The sequence below is a fragment of the Bufo gargarizans genome, chromosome 4 (genome assembly GCF_014858855.1).
Source record: "Bufo gargarizans isolate SCDJY-AF-19 chromosome 4, ASM1485885v1, whole genome shotgun sequence".
NCBI classification, from domain to species: Eukaryota; Metazoa; Chordata; class Amphibia; order Anura; family Bufonidae; genus Bufo; species Bufo gargarizans.
Window position 1 is genome coordinate 529,147,432 of NC_058083.1, and position 19,950 is coordinate 529,167,381.

Genomic DNA, 19,950 nt, shown 5'->3' on the forward strand with positions numbered 1-19,950 from the left:
TGTAGGAACGCGCTGTAAAACGCTCATGTCTGAACCCAGTCTAAGAGCAGAGTGACGGGCGGCGCTACGTGACTCCAGCTTATATAGAACCTGGGTCACATGCTGCTCTGGCCAATCACAGCCATGCCATTAGTAGGCTTGGCTGTGATGGCTTCTAAGGTCAGACAGTTAACCGCTTGGTGATTGGCTGCTTTCAAAAAGCGCCAAGAAAGCACCGAACACCGAACCCGAACTTTCACTGAAATGTTCGGGTTCGGGTCCGAGGTCCGAAACTCCTAAAGTTCGGTTTACAGTTCGGGTTCGCTCAACCCTAGTGGTGATGCCTCATGCACACAACTATATGGCTCTTTCACAGGAGCGGATGACAATTTATCTCACTGTGGTTTTGTAGTAAAAAGATCACAGAGAGGCACGGAGCGTTATCTATCCTGTTAATGCTCCGTGTCTCTGCTGTCCGGAGCGGGGTTTGGCATTCTTTCACACAGCGGATTCCACACGCGGCATTCGCTCGTGTGAAAGAGCCCTATCTGTTTTGAAGTCCACAAGGTGCAGATCAGCAAAATACTGATGTTGACGAGAATGGCGTTTTTATGAGCAGCCTCTGAAAGTCACTCCATCTAGAGTGCAAATGCTGTAGAGAGGACCTGCCAGGAGCAACCGATAGAGGAGTCTATCCTTATGACTTAAGGACCTTTGATGATGTCATGGTCAGGTGAGCAGTCACATGACAGAGGAATAACGCAGAAGTGTTTTTTTCCCCACTGTTTAGCACTTCCTGTTATGTGACCAATGTGACATCTTCAAAGGTCCTGAAGCAACTGTTTACCTCCAGCTCATGTAACTGATCACATGACTGTGACACCATCAAAGGTCCTACAACCACTAAACATTACCTTTATTTAATGTAACTGATCACATGACTGTGACGTCATCGCAGGTCCTGCAGCCCCAGGAGGTGAGATCTGCAGGTCAGTTATTGGACTTGGTTCTGGGTTTATTAGAATGGAGCGGTTCTATAGGTGATATATAGCAGGTCCAGCCAGCAGGGGGCAGCACCGGCCATAGAGAGTCTCTGCTCACAGGAGGGGAGTTCTCCTCAGACATGTCTGCTCTCCCCAGATGGTTGGGACATTTCTGGAATATTGGTTCTTCTCACTGTTTAGCTGCTGGCCTTGGACATTACAGGGTAATTACAGCTGCTCCGTCCCGTTCACTTGAATATCTATTATATTGTGATCAGCAATCTGCTATATACACAGTCCGTCCCATTATTCTGACCACTTCTCACTCTGGACGTCAGCAGCGTGTAGCTCATGAAGGAAGTCACCTGTACTGAGCTGGGACATATAAGACACGCCCGGTAATGCCCACTTTGGCACAGGAAACCGCAAATTTGCTAGGACTTTCTGAAAATCAGGGACAGTCCCGGCAAATTAGGGACTTGAGAGTTGGCAAGTATGGTGTATAAGGTGTACTATGCTGGCTTGGTGGGTATATAAGGTGTGTTATAGGCAATCTGCACACATATCCATCAGTGGGTATATAAGGGGTGTGATAGGCTGTCTGCACACATATCCCTCAGTGGGTATATAAGGTGTGTGATAGGCTATCTGCACATATATCCCTCGGTGGATATATAAGGGGTGTGATAGGCTCTCTGCACATATATCCCTCGGTAAGTATATAAGAGGTGTGATAGGCAGTCTGCAAACATATCCCTCGGTGGGTATATAAGGGGTGTGATAGGCGATCTGCACACATATCCCTTGGTGGGTATATAAGGGGTGTGATAGGCTCTATGCACAAATATCCCTCGGTGGGTATATAAGAGGTGGGATAGGCGGTCTGCACACATATTCCTCGGTGGGTATATAAGGGGTGTGATAAGCTGTCTGCACACATATTCCTCGATGGGTATATAAGGTGTGATAGGCTGCTTGCACACATATCCCTCGGTGGGTATATAAGGCGTAATAGGCTGTCTGCACATATATCCCTCGGTGGGTATATAAGGTGTGATAGGCTGTCTCCACACGTATCCCTTGGTGGGTATATAAGGTGTGTGATAGGCTGTCTGCACACATATCCCTCGGTGGGTATATAAGGTGTCATAGGCTGTCTGCACACATATCCCTCGGTGGGTATATAAGGTGTGATAGGCGGCCTGCATACATATCCCTCAGTGGTGATATAAGGGGTGTGATAGGCTGTCTGCACACATATCCCTCGGTGGGTATATAAGGTGTGATAGGCTGTCTGCACACATATCCCTCGGTGGGTATAAAAGGTGTGTGATAGGCTGTCTGCACACATATCTGTCACAACCAGACAGCTGAGAAGCTCTGACAGAAGCCTTTCAGAACCTCCTCCTTGAGTTCTCTTTGTTGTGCTGTTCAGTTCCTCATCTCGTTAGCCTCTCTCAGCTGTCATGGAGTTGGACTGATTGCTTCCCTTTAAATTCCTCCCCATAATGCATTACTGGGCGGCTTATACTTACTTCCTGGAGTGTGTGTGCATGCTGATCTTGTTTTCCAGAGTCTGCTACAAAGTTAAGTGCTGAACATTTATCTGTTATTTTCTGTTTGCTGGATCCCAGGTGACCCTGACTCCCTCCGTGTCTGGTGTAGGGAGCCGGTGGTCGTGTCCCCTCACTATTGTAGGGTGTTCAGGGGTTATATAGTCGAGGTACGTGGATATGCAACCATCCACCTCTGGGATCGTTGCATAGGCTGAGCAGCCAGGGAAAGTCTCAGGTCTTGTGCAGGGGTCTCCCTTATGGTTCCTTAGCTTTGGATCCAGTGAGTCATATATGCATGTTGCTTTGTCTTGTTTCCTGTACACCGTCCGTGACATTATAAGCCGCCAAAACCGTCTCAAGCATGGATCCGGTTTCACTTTTGGCTGAACGCTTCCAGGGTCTTTCATTGGAGGTAGCTGATCTCCGTAAGACTTTTTCTCAGCTTCAAGTGACCGGTTCAGCTTGCGTTCATGGAGTTTGTTCTGAGCCTAAGATCTCGCTCCCGGATACGTTCTCTGGGGGTAGTGAGAATTTTGTGCGTTTTAGAGAGGCTTGCAAACTCCATTTTCGCCTTCTTCCCCATTCCTCTGGTGATGAGGAACGGAGGGTGGGGATCATTATATCGCTGCTCAGGGGTAACGCTCAGTCGTGGGCCTTTTCGCTGCCGGTGGGGGCACGGCCTCTCCGTTCAGTGGATGAATTCTTTTTAGCCCTGGGTCAGATATATGATGATCCGGATCGTATTGCTCTGGCTGAGTCTAGACTACGTCTATTATGCCAGGGTAAACAATCCGCAGAAATATACTGCTCAGAATTTCGGAGATGGAAAGCTGATACTTGTTGGAATGATGCTGCACTCCGAAGTCAATTTTGCCATGGTCTTTCAGAGGGATTGAAAGATGCATTTGCCTTTCATGAGAGGCCTATTTCTTTGGACTCTGCTATGTCTCAGGCCGTTCGTATTGACAGGCGTCTTAGAGAGAGAGGAGAGATGTCCCCTTCCTGTCATACTCAGTCCCAGGACAGTGCAGCGGTCTCATTCAGCAGGAGCCCATGCAGCTGGGGTTGATTGCTTCTGACAATAGAAGATTCAGCTCGCATGGGAGGGTTTGTTTTTGTTGTGGAGGTATAAATCATTTGGCAAATGTTTGTCCCTCTAGGAGATTCAGGCAGTTTTCTGGGAGTAATAAAGAAACAAACAGTAAAAAATCTTTTAAAAATGTTCCGTCTGTTACTATTGGCAGGGTTGAGGCGGAGATTGAAGGTTTTCCGTTTGCTTGTAGTTCCCGTTTTGTCCTGACGGCTAGGGTGGCGCTAGAGAGCAAGAACATTTTTTGTGAGTGGAGCAGCTGTCAATCTCATTGATAATCAATTTGCAATAACTCATGGTTTCCAGGTGCGCACTTTGGGAAAGGATATTCCTGTTTTTGCTATTGATTCCGCTCCACTTAATCAGAAATCATTAAAGGGCATAGTTCACAATATCCGTTTCATGTTGAGGATGTGTCATGTTTCGTCCTTAGCGGTTTGCCTACTCCTCTAGTGTTGGGGCTACCCTGGCTCACTAAACATAACCCCACCATTGATTGGCAAGCGAGGCAAATAAATGGTTGGAGTGACTTTTGCAGAGAGAATTGCCTCACGACATCTGTTTCTGAGGTTGCTACTAAGACTGTACCATCTTTTCTCTCTGAATTTTCGGATGTCTTCTCTGAGAGTGGAGTTCAGGATTTGCCCCCGCACAGGGAGTACGATTGCCCTATTAATCTCATCCCAGGCGCCAAACTGCCTAAATCTCGTTTATACAATCTTTCCCAACCTGAGAGGATCGCTATGCATGCTTATATCTCTGAGAGTCTGAGAAAAGGACACATACGACCCTCGAAGTCACCTGTTGCCGCTGGTTTTTTCTTTGTTAAGAAAAAAGATGGTTCTTTAAGACCTTGTCTGGATTTCAGGGAGCTGAACAGTATCACTATTCGTGACCCTTATCCGCTTCCTCTGATCCCGGACCTGTTTAACCAGGTTGTTGGGGCTAAAGTATTTTCCAAATTAGATCTAAGAGGGGCATACAACCTGGTCAGGGTCAGAGAAGGAGACGAATGGAAGACGGCCTTCAATACCCCTGAGGGCCATTTTGAGAATTTGGTTATGCCTTTTGGTTTGATGAATGCCTCAGCCGTTTTTCAGCATTTCGTGAACAGCATTTTTTATCATTTGATGGGAAAATTTGTATTAGTGTATTTGGATGACAGTTTGATTTTTTCTCCTGATTTCAAAACTCATAAGGAACATTTACGTCAGGTCTTGCTCATCCTGCGGGAGAATAAATTATATGCAAAACTGGAAAAATGTGTGTTTGCGGTTCCAGAAATTCAATTTCTGGGGTTTCTTCTCTCCGCTTCTGGTTTTCGCATGGACCCCGAGAAGGTCCGCGCTGTGTTTAAGTGGGAGCTTCCTGAGAATCAGAAGGCGCTGATGCGTTTTTTGGGCTTTGCCAATTATTACAGGAAGTTTATTTTGAATTATTCCTCTATTGTTAAACCACTCACTGATATGACCAGAAAGGGGGTAGATTTTTCTTCTTGGTCAGTAGAGGCGCGTAAGGCTTTTTCTAATATCAAGGAGAGTTTTGCTTCCGCTCCCATCTTGGTGCAACCTGATATTTCTTTACCCTTCATAGTTGAGGTTGATGCTTCTGAGGTGGGTGTGGGGGCGGTCTTGTCTCAGGGTTCCTCTCCTGCCAAATGGCGACCGTGTGCCTTTTTCTCGAAAAAACTCTCCTCCGCAGAGAGAAATTACGATGTGGGAGATAGGGAATTGTTGGCCATCAAGTTGGCTTTTGAGGAATGGCGCCATTGGCTAGAGGGAGCCAGACACCCTATTACCGTATTTACTGACCATAAAAATCTGGCCTACTTGGAGTCAGCCAAGCGTCTGAACCCGAGACAGGCCAGATGGTCTTTGTTCTTTTCTAGGTTTAATTTTGTTGTCACGTTCCGCCCTGGAGTTAAGAATGTGAAGGCAGATGCCCTGTCACGTTGTTTTCCGGGAGGCGGGAATTTTGAAGACCCGGGTCCCATTTTGGCTGAAGGTGTGGTGGTCTCTGCTCTTTTTTCTGAATTGGAGGCAGAGGTGCAGGCAGCCCAGTCAGAGGCTCCTGATCTTTGTCCTCCTGGGAGGTTGTTTGTGCCTCTCGCTTTAAGACACAAGATTTTTAAGGAACACCACGATACGGTCCTTGCTGGGCACCCGGGGGCAAGAGCCACACTGGATCTCATCGCTCGGAGATTCTGGTGGCCTGCGCTTCGTAAGTCGGTTGAGGGTTTTGTGGCAGCCTGCGAGACTTGCGCTCGTGCCAAAGTCCCTCATTCACGGCCATCAGGTCCTCTCCTTCCCTTACCCATTCCTTCCCGTCCTTGGACACATCTGTCCATGGACTTCATAACGGACCTGCCTCGTTCCTCAGGGAAGACTGTGATTCTGGTGGTGGTGGACCGTTTTAGCAAAATGGTGCATTTCATCCCTTTTCCTGGTTTGCCCAATGCTAAGACGCTGGCGCAGGCATTTATTGATCACATTGTCAAATTGCACGGTATTCCTTCAGACATAGTCTCTGATAGGGGCACGCAGTTTGTTTCCATAATCTGGAAGGCTTTCTGTTCTCGCTTGGGGGTTCGGTTGTCATTCTCTTCTGCTTTCCACCCGCAGTCGAATGGCCAGACAGAGCGCGTCAATCAGAATCTGGAGACATATCTGCGCTGTTTTGTGGCGGAGAATCAAGAGGATTGGTGTTCTTTTTTGTCCCTTGCTGAGTTTGCTTTAAATAACCGTCGTCAGGAGTCCTCTGATAAGTCACCATTTTTTGGTGCATATGGGTTTCATCCGCAGTTTGGGACTTTCTCGGGAGAGGGGTCTTCTGGTTTACCTGATGAGGACAGATTCTCCTCGTCTTTGTCATCTATTTGGCAAAAGATTCAGGATAATCTAAAGAGCATGAGTGAGAGATATAAGCGTGTGGCAGATAAGAGACGTGTGCTTGGTCCTGGACCTGAATGTTGGTGATCTGGTGTGGTTGTCTACCAAGAATATCAAATTGAAGGTTCCCTCCTGGAAGTTGGGTCCTAGGTTTATTGGGCCTTACAGAAATCCTGTCTGTCATCAATCCTGTTGCCTACCGTCTTGATCTTCCTCAGACTTGGAAGATCCATAATGTTTTTCATAAGTCCTTATTGAAACCTTATGTTCAACCCATTGTACCCTCGCCTTTGCCTCCTCCTCCGATTATGGTTGATGGGAATCTTGAATTTCAGGTCTCTAGGATTGTGGATTCTCGGCTTGTCCGCGGTTCTCTCCAGTACCTTGTTCATTGGGAGGGTTATGGTCCTGAGGAGAGGATGTGGGTCCCAGTGACGGACATTAAGGCCTCTCGTCTCATCAGGGCTTTCCATAGGTCCCATCCTGAGAAGGTGGGCTCTGAGTGTCCGGAGTCCACTCGTAGAGGGAGGGGTACTGTCACAACCAGACAGCTGAGAAGCTCTGACAGAAGCCTTTCAGAACCTCCTCCTTGAGTTTCTTTGTTGTGATGTTCAGTTCCTCATCTCGTTAGCCTCTCTCAGCTGTCATGTGGTTGGACTGATTGCATCCCTTTAAATTCCGCCCCATAATGCATTACTGGGCGGCTTATACTACTTCCTGGAGTGTGTGTGCATGCTGATCTTGTTTTCCAGTCTGCTACAAAGTTAAGTGCTGAACATTTATCTGTTATTTTCTGTTTGCTGGATCCCAGGTGACCCTGACTCCCTCCGTGTCTGGTGTAGGGAGCCGGGGGTCGTGTCCCCTCACTATTGTAGGGTGTTCAGGGGTTATATAGTCGAGGTACGTGGATAAGCAACCATCCACCTCTGGTATCGTTGCATAGGCTGAGCAGCCAGGGAAAGTCTCAGGTCTTGTGCAGGGGTCTCCCTTATGGTTCCTTAGCTTTGGATCCAGTGAGTCATATATGCATGTTGCTTTGTCTTGATTCCTGTACACCGTCCGTGACAATATCCCTCGGTGGGTATATAAGGTGTGATAGGCTGTCTGCACACATATTCCTCGGTGGGTATATAAGGTGTGATAGGTGGCCTGCATACATATCCCTCAGTGGTTATATAAGGGGTGTGATAGGCTGTCTGCACACATATCCCTCGGTGGGTATAAAAGGGGTGTGATAGGCTGTCTGCACACAAATCCCTCAGTGGGTATATAAGGTGTGATAGGCTGTCTGCACACATATCCCTTGGTGGGTATATAAAGGGTGTGATAGGCTATCTGTACACATATTCCTCGATGGGTATATAAGGTGTGATAGGCTGCTTGCACACATATCTCTTGGTGGGTATATAAGGGGTGATCGGCGGCCTGCATTTATTTCCCTCAGTGGGTATATAAGGGGTGTGATAGGCTATCTGCACACGTATCCCTTGGTGGGTATATAAGGTGTGTGATAGGCTGTCTGCACACATATGCCTCGGTTGGTATATAAGGTGTGTGATAGGGTGTCTGCACACATATCCTTCGGTGGGTATATAAGGTGTGATAGGCTGTCTGCACACATATCCCTCGGTTGGTATATAAGGTGTGATAGGCTGTCTGCACACATATCCCTCGGTGGGTATATAATTTGTGATAGGCTGTCTGCACACATACAGTATCCCTCGGTGGGAATATATGGTGTGTGATAGGCTGTCTGCACACATATCCCTAAGTGGGTATATAAGGGATGTGATAGGCTATCTGTACACATATTCCTCGATGGGTATATAAGGTGTGATAGGCTGCTTGCACACATATCCCTTGGTGGGTATATAAGGGGTGATAGGCGGCCTGCATTTATTTCCTTCAGTGGGTATATAAGGGATGTGAGAGGCTGTCTGCACACATATCCCTCGGTTTGTATATAAGGTGTGTGATAGGCTGTCTGCACACATATCCCTCAGTGGGTATATAAGGTGTGATAGGCTGTCTGAACACATATCCCTTGGTAAGTATATAAGGGGTGTGATAGGCTGTCTGCACACATACAGTATCCCTCGGTTTGTATATAAGGTGTGTGATAGGCTGTCTGCACACATATCCCTCAGTGGGTATATAAGGGGTGTGATAGGCTGTCTGCACACATATCCCTCGGTGGGTATATAAGGTGTGATAGGCTGTTTGCACACATATCCCTCGGTGGGTATAAAAGGTGTGTGATAGGCTGTCTGCACCCATATCCCTCGGTGGGTATAAAAGGTGTGTGATAGGCTGTCTGCACACATATCCCTCGGTTGGTATATAAGGTGTGTGATAGGGTGTCTGCACACATATCCCTCGGTGGGTATATAAGGTGTGATAGGCTGTCTGCACACATATCCCTCGGTGGGTATATAATTTGTGATAGGCTGTCTGCACACAAATCTCTCGGTGGGTATATAAGGTGTGATAGGCTGTCTCCACACATATCTCTTGGTGGGTATAAAAGGGGTGTGATTTGCTGTCTGCACACATATCCCTCGGAGGGTATATAAGGTGTGATAGGCTGTCTGCACACATATCCCTCGGTGGGTATATAAGGTGTGATAGGCTGTCTGCACACATATCCCTCGGTGGGTATATAAGGTGTGATAGGCGGCCTGCATACATATCCCTCAGTGGTTATATAAGGGGTGTGATAGGCTGTCTGCACACATATCCCTCGGTGGGTATATAAAGTGTGATAGTCTGTCTGCACACATATCCCACGGTGGGTATATAAGGTCTGATAGGTGGCCTGCACACATATCCCTAATTACTGTCATTGGTAAAAGGGGCGATTTATATGAGTTGCAGGAAGGGATGATCATTGGCTTTTGGGCCCTGGTTGGCGGTATTTCTAAAAGTGCACTGTGTGAACTGTTCTCTGTGTATGGTGAGAGGACAAATGGTACCATTGTAAATAAGTGACATGGAAACTGCTGAGCACCACATGTCATTGATGTGAGAGGGGAACGCCAGCTACGAAGGTGCACAAGTGCGACCGAGATGCCACCGTGGAGCAGCTCGCCACTAAAATGAACACAGGGCTACCAGACGTGTGTCTAACACAACAGTTCAGAGAACCCTACTGCGTATTGAGCTCCAAAACAGACGAACGGTCACTGCATCTCTGCTAATGAAGTTGCATCTCTGCTAATGAAGTCTGCACACATATCCCTCGGTGGGTATATAAGGGGTGTGATAGGCTGTCTGCACACATATCCCTCGGTGGGTATATAAGGGTTGTGATAGGCTGTCTGCACACATATTCTTCGATGGGCATATAAGGTGTGATAGGCTGCTTGCACACATATCCCTCAGTGGGTATATAAGGCGTAATAGTCATTTGAGGATACACTATCCTCAAATGACTAACAGTCTATAGTAAAAGGTCATAAATGCAGCATCTATAGAGCTATCAAAAAAAGCTATCAACGGCCAGCCACAAGAGAGCAACTGCTATTAATAAACTGCTACTGCAATATTAGTGTGACAAATGAACAAACAAATATAAGAATTGCACACACTGGTGCTCTGGAGATAGTTTTAATTTAGTAGGTTAGACATCACAAAAACGTTCACCAATTATTATTAAAAAAGTAAATAATAAAAGTTAAATTTTAAATTAATACAAAAAACATAATATGCACCTGTCAAGAGTAGGCAATCAGTAGTCTATGACTAAATGTAAATACAATAAAAGTGCCTCTACACGTGCAGGGTATATATGAATGTAATATATGATAGTCTGTCTGCACACATATCCCTCAGTGGGTATATAAGGTGTGATAGACTGTCTGCACACATATCTCTCGGTGGGTATATAAGGGGTGTGATAGGCTATCTGTACACATATTCCTCGATGGGTATATAAGGTGTGATAGGCTGTTTGCACACATATCCCTTGGTGGGTATAAAAGGTGTGTGATAGGCTGTCTGCACCCATATCCCTCGGTGGGTATATAAGGGGTGTGATAGGCTGTCTGCACACGTATCCCTTGGTGGGTATATAAGGTGTGATAGGCGGCCTGCATACATATCGCTCATTGGTTATATAAGGGGTGTGATAGGCTGTCTGCACACATATCCCTCGGTTGGTATATAAGGTGTGATAGGCTATCTACACACATATCCCTCGGTGGGTATAAAAGGTGTGTGATAGGCTGTCTGCACCCATATCCCTCGGTGGGTATATAAGGGGTGTGATAGGCTGTCTGCACACATATCCCTCGGTGGGTATATAAGGTGTGATAGGCTGTTTGCACACATATCCCTCGGTGGGTATAAAAGGTGTGTGATAGGCTGTCTGCACCCATATCCCTCGGTGGGTATAAAAGGTGTGTGATAGGCTGTCTGCACACATATCCCTCGGTTGGTATATAAGGTGTGTGATAGGGTGTCTGCACACATATCCCTCGGTGGGTATATAAGGTGTGATAGGCTGTCTGCACACATATCCCTCGGTGGGTATATAATTTGTGATAGGCTGTCTGCACACAAATCTCTCGGTGGGTATATAAGGTGTGATAGGCTGTCTCCACACATATCTCTTGGTGGGTATAAAAGGGGTGTGATAGGCTGTCTGCACACATATCCCTCGGTGGGTATATAAGGTGTCATAGGCTGTCTGCACACATATCCCTCGGTGGGTATATAAGGTGTGATAGGCTGTCTGCACACATATCCCTCGGTGGGTATATAAGGTGTGATAGGCGGCCTGCATACATATCCCTCAGTGGTTATATAAGGGGTGTGATAGGCTGTCTGCACACATATCCCTCGGTGGGTATATAAAGTGTGATAGTCTGTCTGCACACATATCTCACGGTGGGTATATAAGGTCTGATAGGTGGCCTGCACACATATCCCTAATTACTGTCATTGGTAAAAGGGGCGATTTATATGAGTTGCAGGAAGGGATGATCATTGGCTTTTGGGCCCTGGTTGGCGGTATTTCTAAAAGTGCGCTGTGTGAACTGTTCTCTGTGTATGGTGAGAGGACAAATGGTACCATTGTAAATAAGTGACATGGAAACTGCTGAGCACCACATGTCATTGATGTGAGAGGGGAACGCCAGCTACGAAGGTGCACAAGTGCGACCGAGATGCCACCGTGGAGCAGCTCGCCACTAAAATGAACACAGGGCTACCAGACGTGTGTCTAACACAACAGTTCAGAGAACCCTACTGCGTATTGAGCTCCAAAACAGACGAACGGTCACTGCATCTCTGCTAATGAAGTTGCATCTCTGCTAATGAAGTCTGCACACATATCCCTCGGTGGGTATATAAGGGGTGTGATAGGCTGTCTGCACACATATCCCTCGGTGGGTATATAAGGGTTGTGATAGGCTGTCTGCACACATATTCTTCGATGGGCATATAAGGTGTGATAGGCTGCTTGCACACATATCCCTCAGTGGGTATATAAGGCGTAATAGTCATTTGAGGATACACTATCCTTAAATGACTAACAGTCTATAGTAAAAGGTCATAAATGCAGCATCTATAGAGCTATCAAAAAAAGCTATCAACGGCCAGCCACAAGAGAGCAACTGCTATTAATAAACTGCTACTGCAATATTAGTGTGACAAATGAACAAACAAATATAAGAATTGCACACACTGGTGCTCTGGAGATAGTTTTAATTTAGTAGGTTAGACATCACAAAAACGTTCACCAATTATTATTAAAAAAGTAAATAATAAAAGTTAAATTTTAAATTAATACAAAAAACATAATATGCACCTGTCAAGAGTAGGCAATCAGTAGTCTATGACTAAATGTAAATACAATAAAAGTGCCTCTACACGTGCAGGGTATATATGAATGTAATATATGATAGTCTGTCTGCACACATATCCCTCAGTGGGTATATAAGGTGTGATAGACTGTCTGCACACATATCTCTCGGTGGGTATATAAGGGGTGTGATAGGCTATCTGTACACATATTCCTCGATGGGTATATAAGGTGTGATAGGCTGTTTGCACACATATCCCTTGGTGGGTATAAAAGGTGTGTGATAGGCTGTCTGCACCCATATCCCTCGGTGGGTATATAAGGGGTGTGATAGGCTGTCTGCACATATACAGTATCCCTCGGTGGGAATATATGGTGTGTGATAGGCTGTCTGCACACATATCCCTAAGTGGGTATATAAGGGATGTAATAGGCTATCTGTACACATATTCCTTGATGGGTATATAAGGTGTGATAGGCTGCTTGCACACATATCCCTTGGTGGGTATATAAGGTGTGATGGGCTGTCTGTACATATACCCCTCGGTGGGTATATAAGGGGTGTGATAGGCTGTCTGCACACGTATCCCTTGGTGGGTATATAAGGTGTGATAGGCGGCCTGCATACATATCGCTCATTGGTTATATAAGGGGTGTGATAGGCTGTCTGCACACATATCCCTCGGTTGGTATATAAGGTGTGATAGGCTGTCTGCACACATATCCCTCGGTGGGTATAAAAGGTGTGTGATAGGCTGTCTGCACCCATATCCCTCGGTGGGTATATAATGGGTGTGATAGGCTGTCTGCACATATATCCCTCGGTGGGTATATAAGGGGTGTGATAATCTGTCTGCACACATATCCCTTAGTGGGTATATAAGGTGTGATAGACTGTCTGCACGCATACAGTATCCCTCGGGGGAATATATGGTGCGTGATAGGCTGTCTGCACACATATCCCTAAGTGGGTATATAAGGGATGTGATAGGCTATCTGTACACATATTCCTCAATGGGTATATAAGGTGTGATAGGCTGCTTGCACACATATCCCTTGGTGGGTATATAAGGCGTCATAGGCGGTCTGCATACATATGCCTCAGTGGGTATATAAGGTGTGTGATAGGCTGTCTGCACACATATCCTTCGGTGGGTATATAAGGTGTGATAGGCGGCCTGCATTCATATCCCTCAGTGGGTATATAAGGGGTGTGATAGGCTGTCTGCACACATATCCCTCGGTGGGTATATAAGGTGTGTTAGGCTGTCTGCATACATATCCCTCGGTGAGTATAAAAGGTGTGTGATAGGCTGTCTGCACCCATATCCCTCGGTGGGTATATAATGGGTGTGATAGGCTGTCTGCACACATATCCCTCGGTGGGTATATAAAGTGTGATAGTCTGTCTGCACACATATCCCACGGTGGGTATATAAGGTGTGATAGGCTGTCTGCACACATATCCCTCGGTGGGTATATAAAGTGTGATAGTCTGTCTGCACACATATCCCACGGTGGGTATATAAGGTCTGATAGGTGGCCTGCACACATATCCCTAATTACTGTCATTGGTAAAAGGGGCGATTTATATGAGTTGCAGGAAGGGATGATCATTGGCTTTTGGGCCCTGGTTGGCGGTATTTCTAAAAGTGCACTGTGTGAACTGTTCTCTGTGTATGGTGAGAGGACAAATGGTACCATTGTAAATAAGTGACATGGAAACTGCTGAGCACCACATGTCATTGATGTGAGAGGGGAACGCCAGCTACGAAGGTGCACAAGTGCGACCGAGATGCCACCGTGGAGCAGCTCGCCACTAAAATGAACACAGGGCTACCAGACGTGTGTCTAACACAACAGTTCAGAGAACCCTACTGCGTATTGAGCTCCAAAACAGACGAACGGTCACTACATCTCTGCTAATGAAGTTGCATCTCTGCTAATGAAGTCTGCACACATATCCCTCGGTGGGTATATAAGGGGTGTGATAGGCTGTCTGCACACATATCCCTCGGTGGGTATATAAGGGTTGTGATAGGCTGTCTGCACACATATTCTTCGATGGGCATATAAGGTGTGATAGGCTGCTTGCACACATATCCCTCAGTGGGTATATAAGGCGTAATAGTCATTTGAGGATACACTATCCTTAAATGACTAACAGTCTATAGTAAAAGGTCATAAATGCAGCATCTATAGAGCTATCAAAAAAAGCTATCAACGGCCAGCCACAAGAGAGCAACTGCTATTAATAAACTGCTACTGCAATATTAGTGTGACAAATGAACAAACAAATATAAGAATTGCACACACTGGTGCTCTGGGGATAGTTTTAATTTAGTAGGTTAGACATCACAAAAACGTTCACCAATTATTATTAAAAAAGTAAATAATAAAAGTTAAATTTTAAATTAATACAAAAAACATAATATGCACCTGTCAAGAGTAGGCAATCAGTAGTCTATGACTAAATGTAAATACAATAAAAGTGCCTCTACACGTGCAGGGTATATATGAATGTAATATATGATAGTCTGTCTGCACACATATCCCTCAGTGGGTATATAAGGTGTGATAGACTGTCTGCACACATATCTCTCGGTGGGTATATAAGGGGTGTGATAGGCTATCTGTACACATATTCCTCGATGGGTATATAAGGTGTGATAGGCTGTTTGCACACATATCCCTTGGTGGGTATAAAAGGTGTGTGATAGGCTGTCTGCACCCATATCCCTCGGTGGGTATATAAGGGGTGTGATAGGCTGTCTGCACATATACAGTATCCCTCGGTGGGAATATATGGTGTGTGATAGGCTGTCTGCACACATATCCCTAAGTGGGTATATAAGGGATGTAATAGGCTATCTGTACACATATTCCTTGATGGGTATATAAGGTGTGATAGGCTGCTTGCACACATATCCCTTGGTGGGTATATAAGGTGTGATGGGCTGTCTGTACATATATCCCTCGGTGGGTATATAAGGGGTGTGATAGGCTGTCTGCACACGTATCCCTTGGTGGGTATATAAGGTGTGATAGGCGGCCTGCATACATATCGCTCATTGGTTATATAAGGGGTGTGATAGGCTGTCTGCACACATATCCCTCGGTTGGTATATAAGGTGTGATAGGCTGTCTGCACACATATCCCTCGGTGGGTATAAAAGGTGTGTGATAGGCTGTCTGCACCCATATCCCTCGGTGGGTATATAATGGGTGTGATAGGCTGTCTGCACATATATCCCTCGGTGGGTATATAAGGGGTGTGATAATCTGTCTGCACACATATCCCTTAGTGGGTATATAAGGTGTGATAGACTGTCTGCACGCATACAGTATCCCTCGGGGGAATATATGGTGCGTGATAGGCTGTCTGCACACATATCCCTAAGTGGGTATATAAGGGATGTGATAGGCTATCTGTACACATATTCCTCGATGGGTATATAAGGTGTGATAGGCTGCTTGCACACATATCCCTTGGTGGGTATATAAGGCGTCATAGGCGGCCTGCATACATATGCCTCAGTGGGTATATAAGGTGTGTGATAGGCTGTCTGCACACATATCCTTCGGTGGGTATATAAGGTGTGATAGGCGGCCTGCATTCATATCCCTCAGTGGGTATATAAGGGGTGTGATAGGCTGTCTGCACACATATCCCTCGGTGGGTATATAAGGTGTGATAGTCTGTCTGCACACATATCCCTCGGTGGGTATATAAGGTCTGATAGGTGGCCTGCACACATATCCCTCATTACTGTCATTGAGCAATTTATATGAGTTGCAGGAAGGGATGATCATTGGATTTTGGGCCCTGGTTGGCGGTATTTCTAAAAGTGCGCTGTGTGAACTGTTCTCTGTGTATGGTGAGAGGACAAATGGTACCATTATAAACAAGTGACATGGAAACTGCTGAGCACCACATGTCATTGATGTGAGAGGTGAACGCCAGCTACGAAGGTTCACGAGCGACGGAGATGCCACCGTGGAGCAGCTCACCACCAAAATGAACACGGGGCTACCAGACGTGTGTCTAACACAACAGTTCAGAGAACCCTACTGCGTATTGAGCTCCAAAACAGACGAACGGTCACTGCATCTCTGCTAATGAAGTTGCATCTCTGCTAATGAAGTCTGCACACATATCCCTCGGTGGGTATATAAGGGGTGTGATAGGCTGTCTGCACATATACAGTATCCCTCGGTGGGAATATATAGTGTGTGATAGGCTGTCTGCACACATATCCCTAAGTGGGTATATAAGGGATGTAATAGGCTATCTGTACACATATTCCTTGATGGGTATATAAGGTGTGATAGGCTGTCTGCACATATATCCCTCAGTGGGTATATAAGGGGTGTGATAGGCTATCTGCACACATATCCCTCGGTGGGTATATAAGGTGTGTGATAGGCTGTCTGCACACATATCCCTCGGTGGGTATATAAGGTGTGATAGTCTGTCTGCACACATATCCCTCGGTGGGTATATAAGGTCTGATAGGTGGCCTGCACACATATCCCTCATTACTGTCATTGAGCAATTTATATGAGTTGCAGGAAGGGATGATCATTGGATTTTGGGCCCTGGTTGGCGGTATTTCTAAAAGTGCGCTGTGTGAACTGTTCTCTGTGTATGGTGAGAGGACAAATGGTACCATTATAAACAAGTGACATGGAAACTGCTGAGCACCACATGTCATTGATGTGAGAGGTGAACGCCAGCTACGAAGGTGCATGAGTGCGACCGAGATGCCACCGTGGAGCAGCTCGCCACCAAAATGAACACGGGGCTACCAGTTCAGAGAACCCTACTGCGTATGAAGCTCCAAAACAGACGAATGGTCGATGCATCTCTGCTAATGAAGTTGCATTGCCAGAAAAGGCTTACATTTTCGTGGCAGTATTGGAATTGGACCTACGCTGATTGGTAAATGGTTGTCTTCTCCGTCATGTTTTCTGCTTCATGCAACGGATGGACATTGGTGCGTAAGGAGAGAAACATCAGAGAACAAACACCCGGCAACCATTGCCGGAAGAACACAAGCTGGTGGGGGCAGCGTTATGGTCTGGGGAATGTTTTCCTTCATTCTCTGAGCCTACTCATCCATGTGGAAGGCACTCTCACAACCAATTTGGGTATACAGGTCCTTCTAAAAAAATGAGCATATTGTGATCAAGTTCATTATTTTCTGTAATGTACTGATAAACATTAGACTTTCATATATTTTAGATTCATTACACACCAACTGAAGTAGTTCAAGCCTTTTTTTGTTTTAATATTGATGATTTTGGCACACAGCTCATGAAAATCCAAAATTCCTATCTAAAAAAATTAGCATATTTCATCCGACCAATAAAAGAAAAGTGTTTTTAATACAAAAAAAGTCAACCTTCAAATAATTATGTTCAGTTCTGCACTCAATACTTGGTCGGGAATCCTTTTGCAGAAATGACTGCTTCAATGCGGCGTGGCATGGAGGCAATCAGCCTGTGGCACTGCTGAGGTGTTATGGAGGCCCAGGATGCTTCGATAGCGGCCTTAAGCTCATCCAGAGTGTTGGGTCTTGCGTCTCTCAACTTTATCTTCCCAATATCCCACAGATTCTCTATGGGGTTCAGGTCAGGAGAGTTGGCAGGCCAATTGAGCCCAGTAATACCATGGTCAGTAAACCATTTACCAGTGGTTTTGGCACTGTGAGCAGGTGCCAGGTCGTGCTGAAAAATGAAATCTTCATCTCCATAAAGCTTTTCAGCAGATGGAAGCATGAAGTGCTCCAAAATCTCCTGATAGCTAGCTGCATTGACCCTGCCCTTGATAAAACACAGTGGACCAACACCAGCAGCTGACATGGCACCCCAGACCATCACTGACTGTGGGTACTTGACACTGGACTTCAGGCATTTTGGCATTTCCCTCTCCCCAGTCTTCCTCCAGACTTTGGCACCTTGATTTCCGAATGACGTGCAAAATTAGCTTTCATCCGAAAAAAGTACTTTGGACCACTGAGCAACAGTCCAGTGCTGCTTCTCTGTAGCCCAGGTCAGGCGCTTCTGCCGCTGTTTCTGGTTCAAAAGTGGCTTGACCTGGGGAATGCGGCACCTGTAGCCCATTTCCTGCACACGCATGTACACGGTGGCTCTGGATGTTTCTACTCCAGACTCAGTCCACTGCTTCCGCAGGTCCCCCAAGGTCTGGAATCGGTCCTTCTCCACAATCTTCCTCAGGGTCCGGTCACCTCTTCTCGTTGTGCAGCGTTTTCTGCCACACTTTTTCCTTCCCACAGACTTCCCACTGAGGTGCCTTGATGCAGCACTCTGGGAACAGCCTATTCCTTCAGAAATTTCTTTCTGTGTCTTACCCTCTTGCTTGAGGGTGTCAATGATGGCCTTCTGGACAGCAGTCAGGTCGGCAGTCTTACCCATGATTGCGGTTTTGAGTAATGAACCAGGCTGGGAGTTTTTAAAAGCCTCAGGAATCTTTTGCAGGTGTTTAGAGTTAATTAGTTGATTCAGATGATTAGGTTAATAGCTCGCTTGGAGAACCTTTTCATGATATGCTAATTTTTTTAGATAGGAATTTTGGGTTTTCATGAGCTGTATGCCAAAATCATCAATATTAAAACAATAAAAGGCTTGAACTACTTCAGTTGTGTGTAATGAATCTAAAATATATAAAAAGTCTAATGTTTATCAGTACATTACAGAAAATAATGAACTTTATCACAATATGCTAATTTTTGGAGAAGGACCTGTAAATCCATCCTTTCAGATCACGTTTACCTTATATGTTTATTGTCTTCTCAGGGCCAGATAGTCTTTTCTAGGAAAACAATGCAACATGCCACACAGCTAGAAATGTTCGACATTGGTTGGAAGAGCATGACCAAGACTTCCAATTACTACTCCGTCCCCCTATTTCCCCAGACGAACTCGGACTTGAACTTAGGACTACCTTGATAATTGTGTTCGCTCTATGGATCCTCCCCCGCACCCTCTCCAGCAGCTGTGGGATGCACTGCAGTCAGCATGGGTCCAGATACCTATGACAACCTACCAGGACCTTATGGAGTCACCACCAGCCCATCTAGCTGCTGTCTGTGCTGCACACAGCGGTCACTCTGGAGATTAGCTGCTGCTCAGAATAATGGTACTTCACTGTGTATGGGATATCTCAATAACTAAGTAATTTCAATTGTACTCAGAAATACTTTGTAATTCTAAATTTATGAGACACTTTTCTTCATGTAAGATGTTCCTCCAGATGTGATTTTGCTCTCAGTCCTCCATGTTTCCCTCAGGTATCTTAGATACAGGACTTTCTTCTTTTTAAAGACAATGGTCCTTTCCATCAATGACCCACCAAGGATGGAGAAGTACAGAGACCACATGGCTGCAAGGATATTGGACCTCACCCTGGAGATCATCTCCTTGATAACTGGAGAGGTGAGAGTCTCACATGACATCACTCTTATCTCTAGTAATATAACAGGGAAATGTCTGGAAAGGTGAAGGATTCTTAGAATCTCTGTAGTGATTGGCGTCTCCCCATACACAGGATTACACAGTAGTGAAGAAGTCGTCTGGTGAGTGTGTGACACCCCGTGTGTCAGGAGGATGGAGCAGGACCCAGAGCCCC

General features: G+C 45.8%; 1 long non-coding RNA gene across 1 annotated transcript; it reads left to right on the forward strand.

Moving 5' to 3' along the window:
* Nucleotides 1–926: 926 nt before the first annotated feature.
* LOC122934847 lies at nucleotides 927–19,918 on the forward strand. Its single transcript, XR_006388703.1, has 3 exons — nucleotides 927–968; nucleotides 19,613–19,757; nucleotides 19,870–19,918. It is a non-coding gene; the product is annotated as an uncharacterized LOC122934847 (long non-coding RNA).
* The last annotated feature ends 32 nt before the right edge of the window (nucleotides 19,919–19,950 follow it).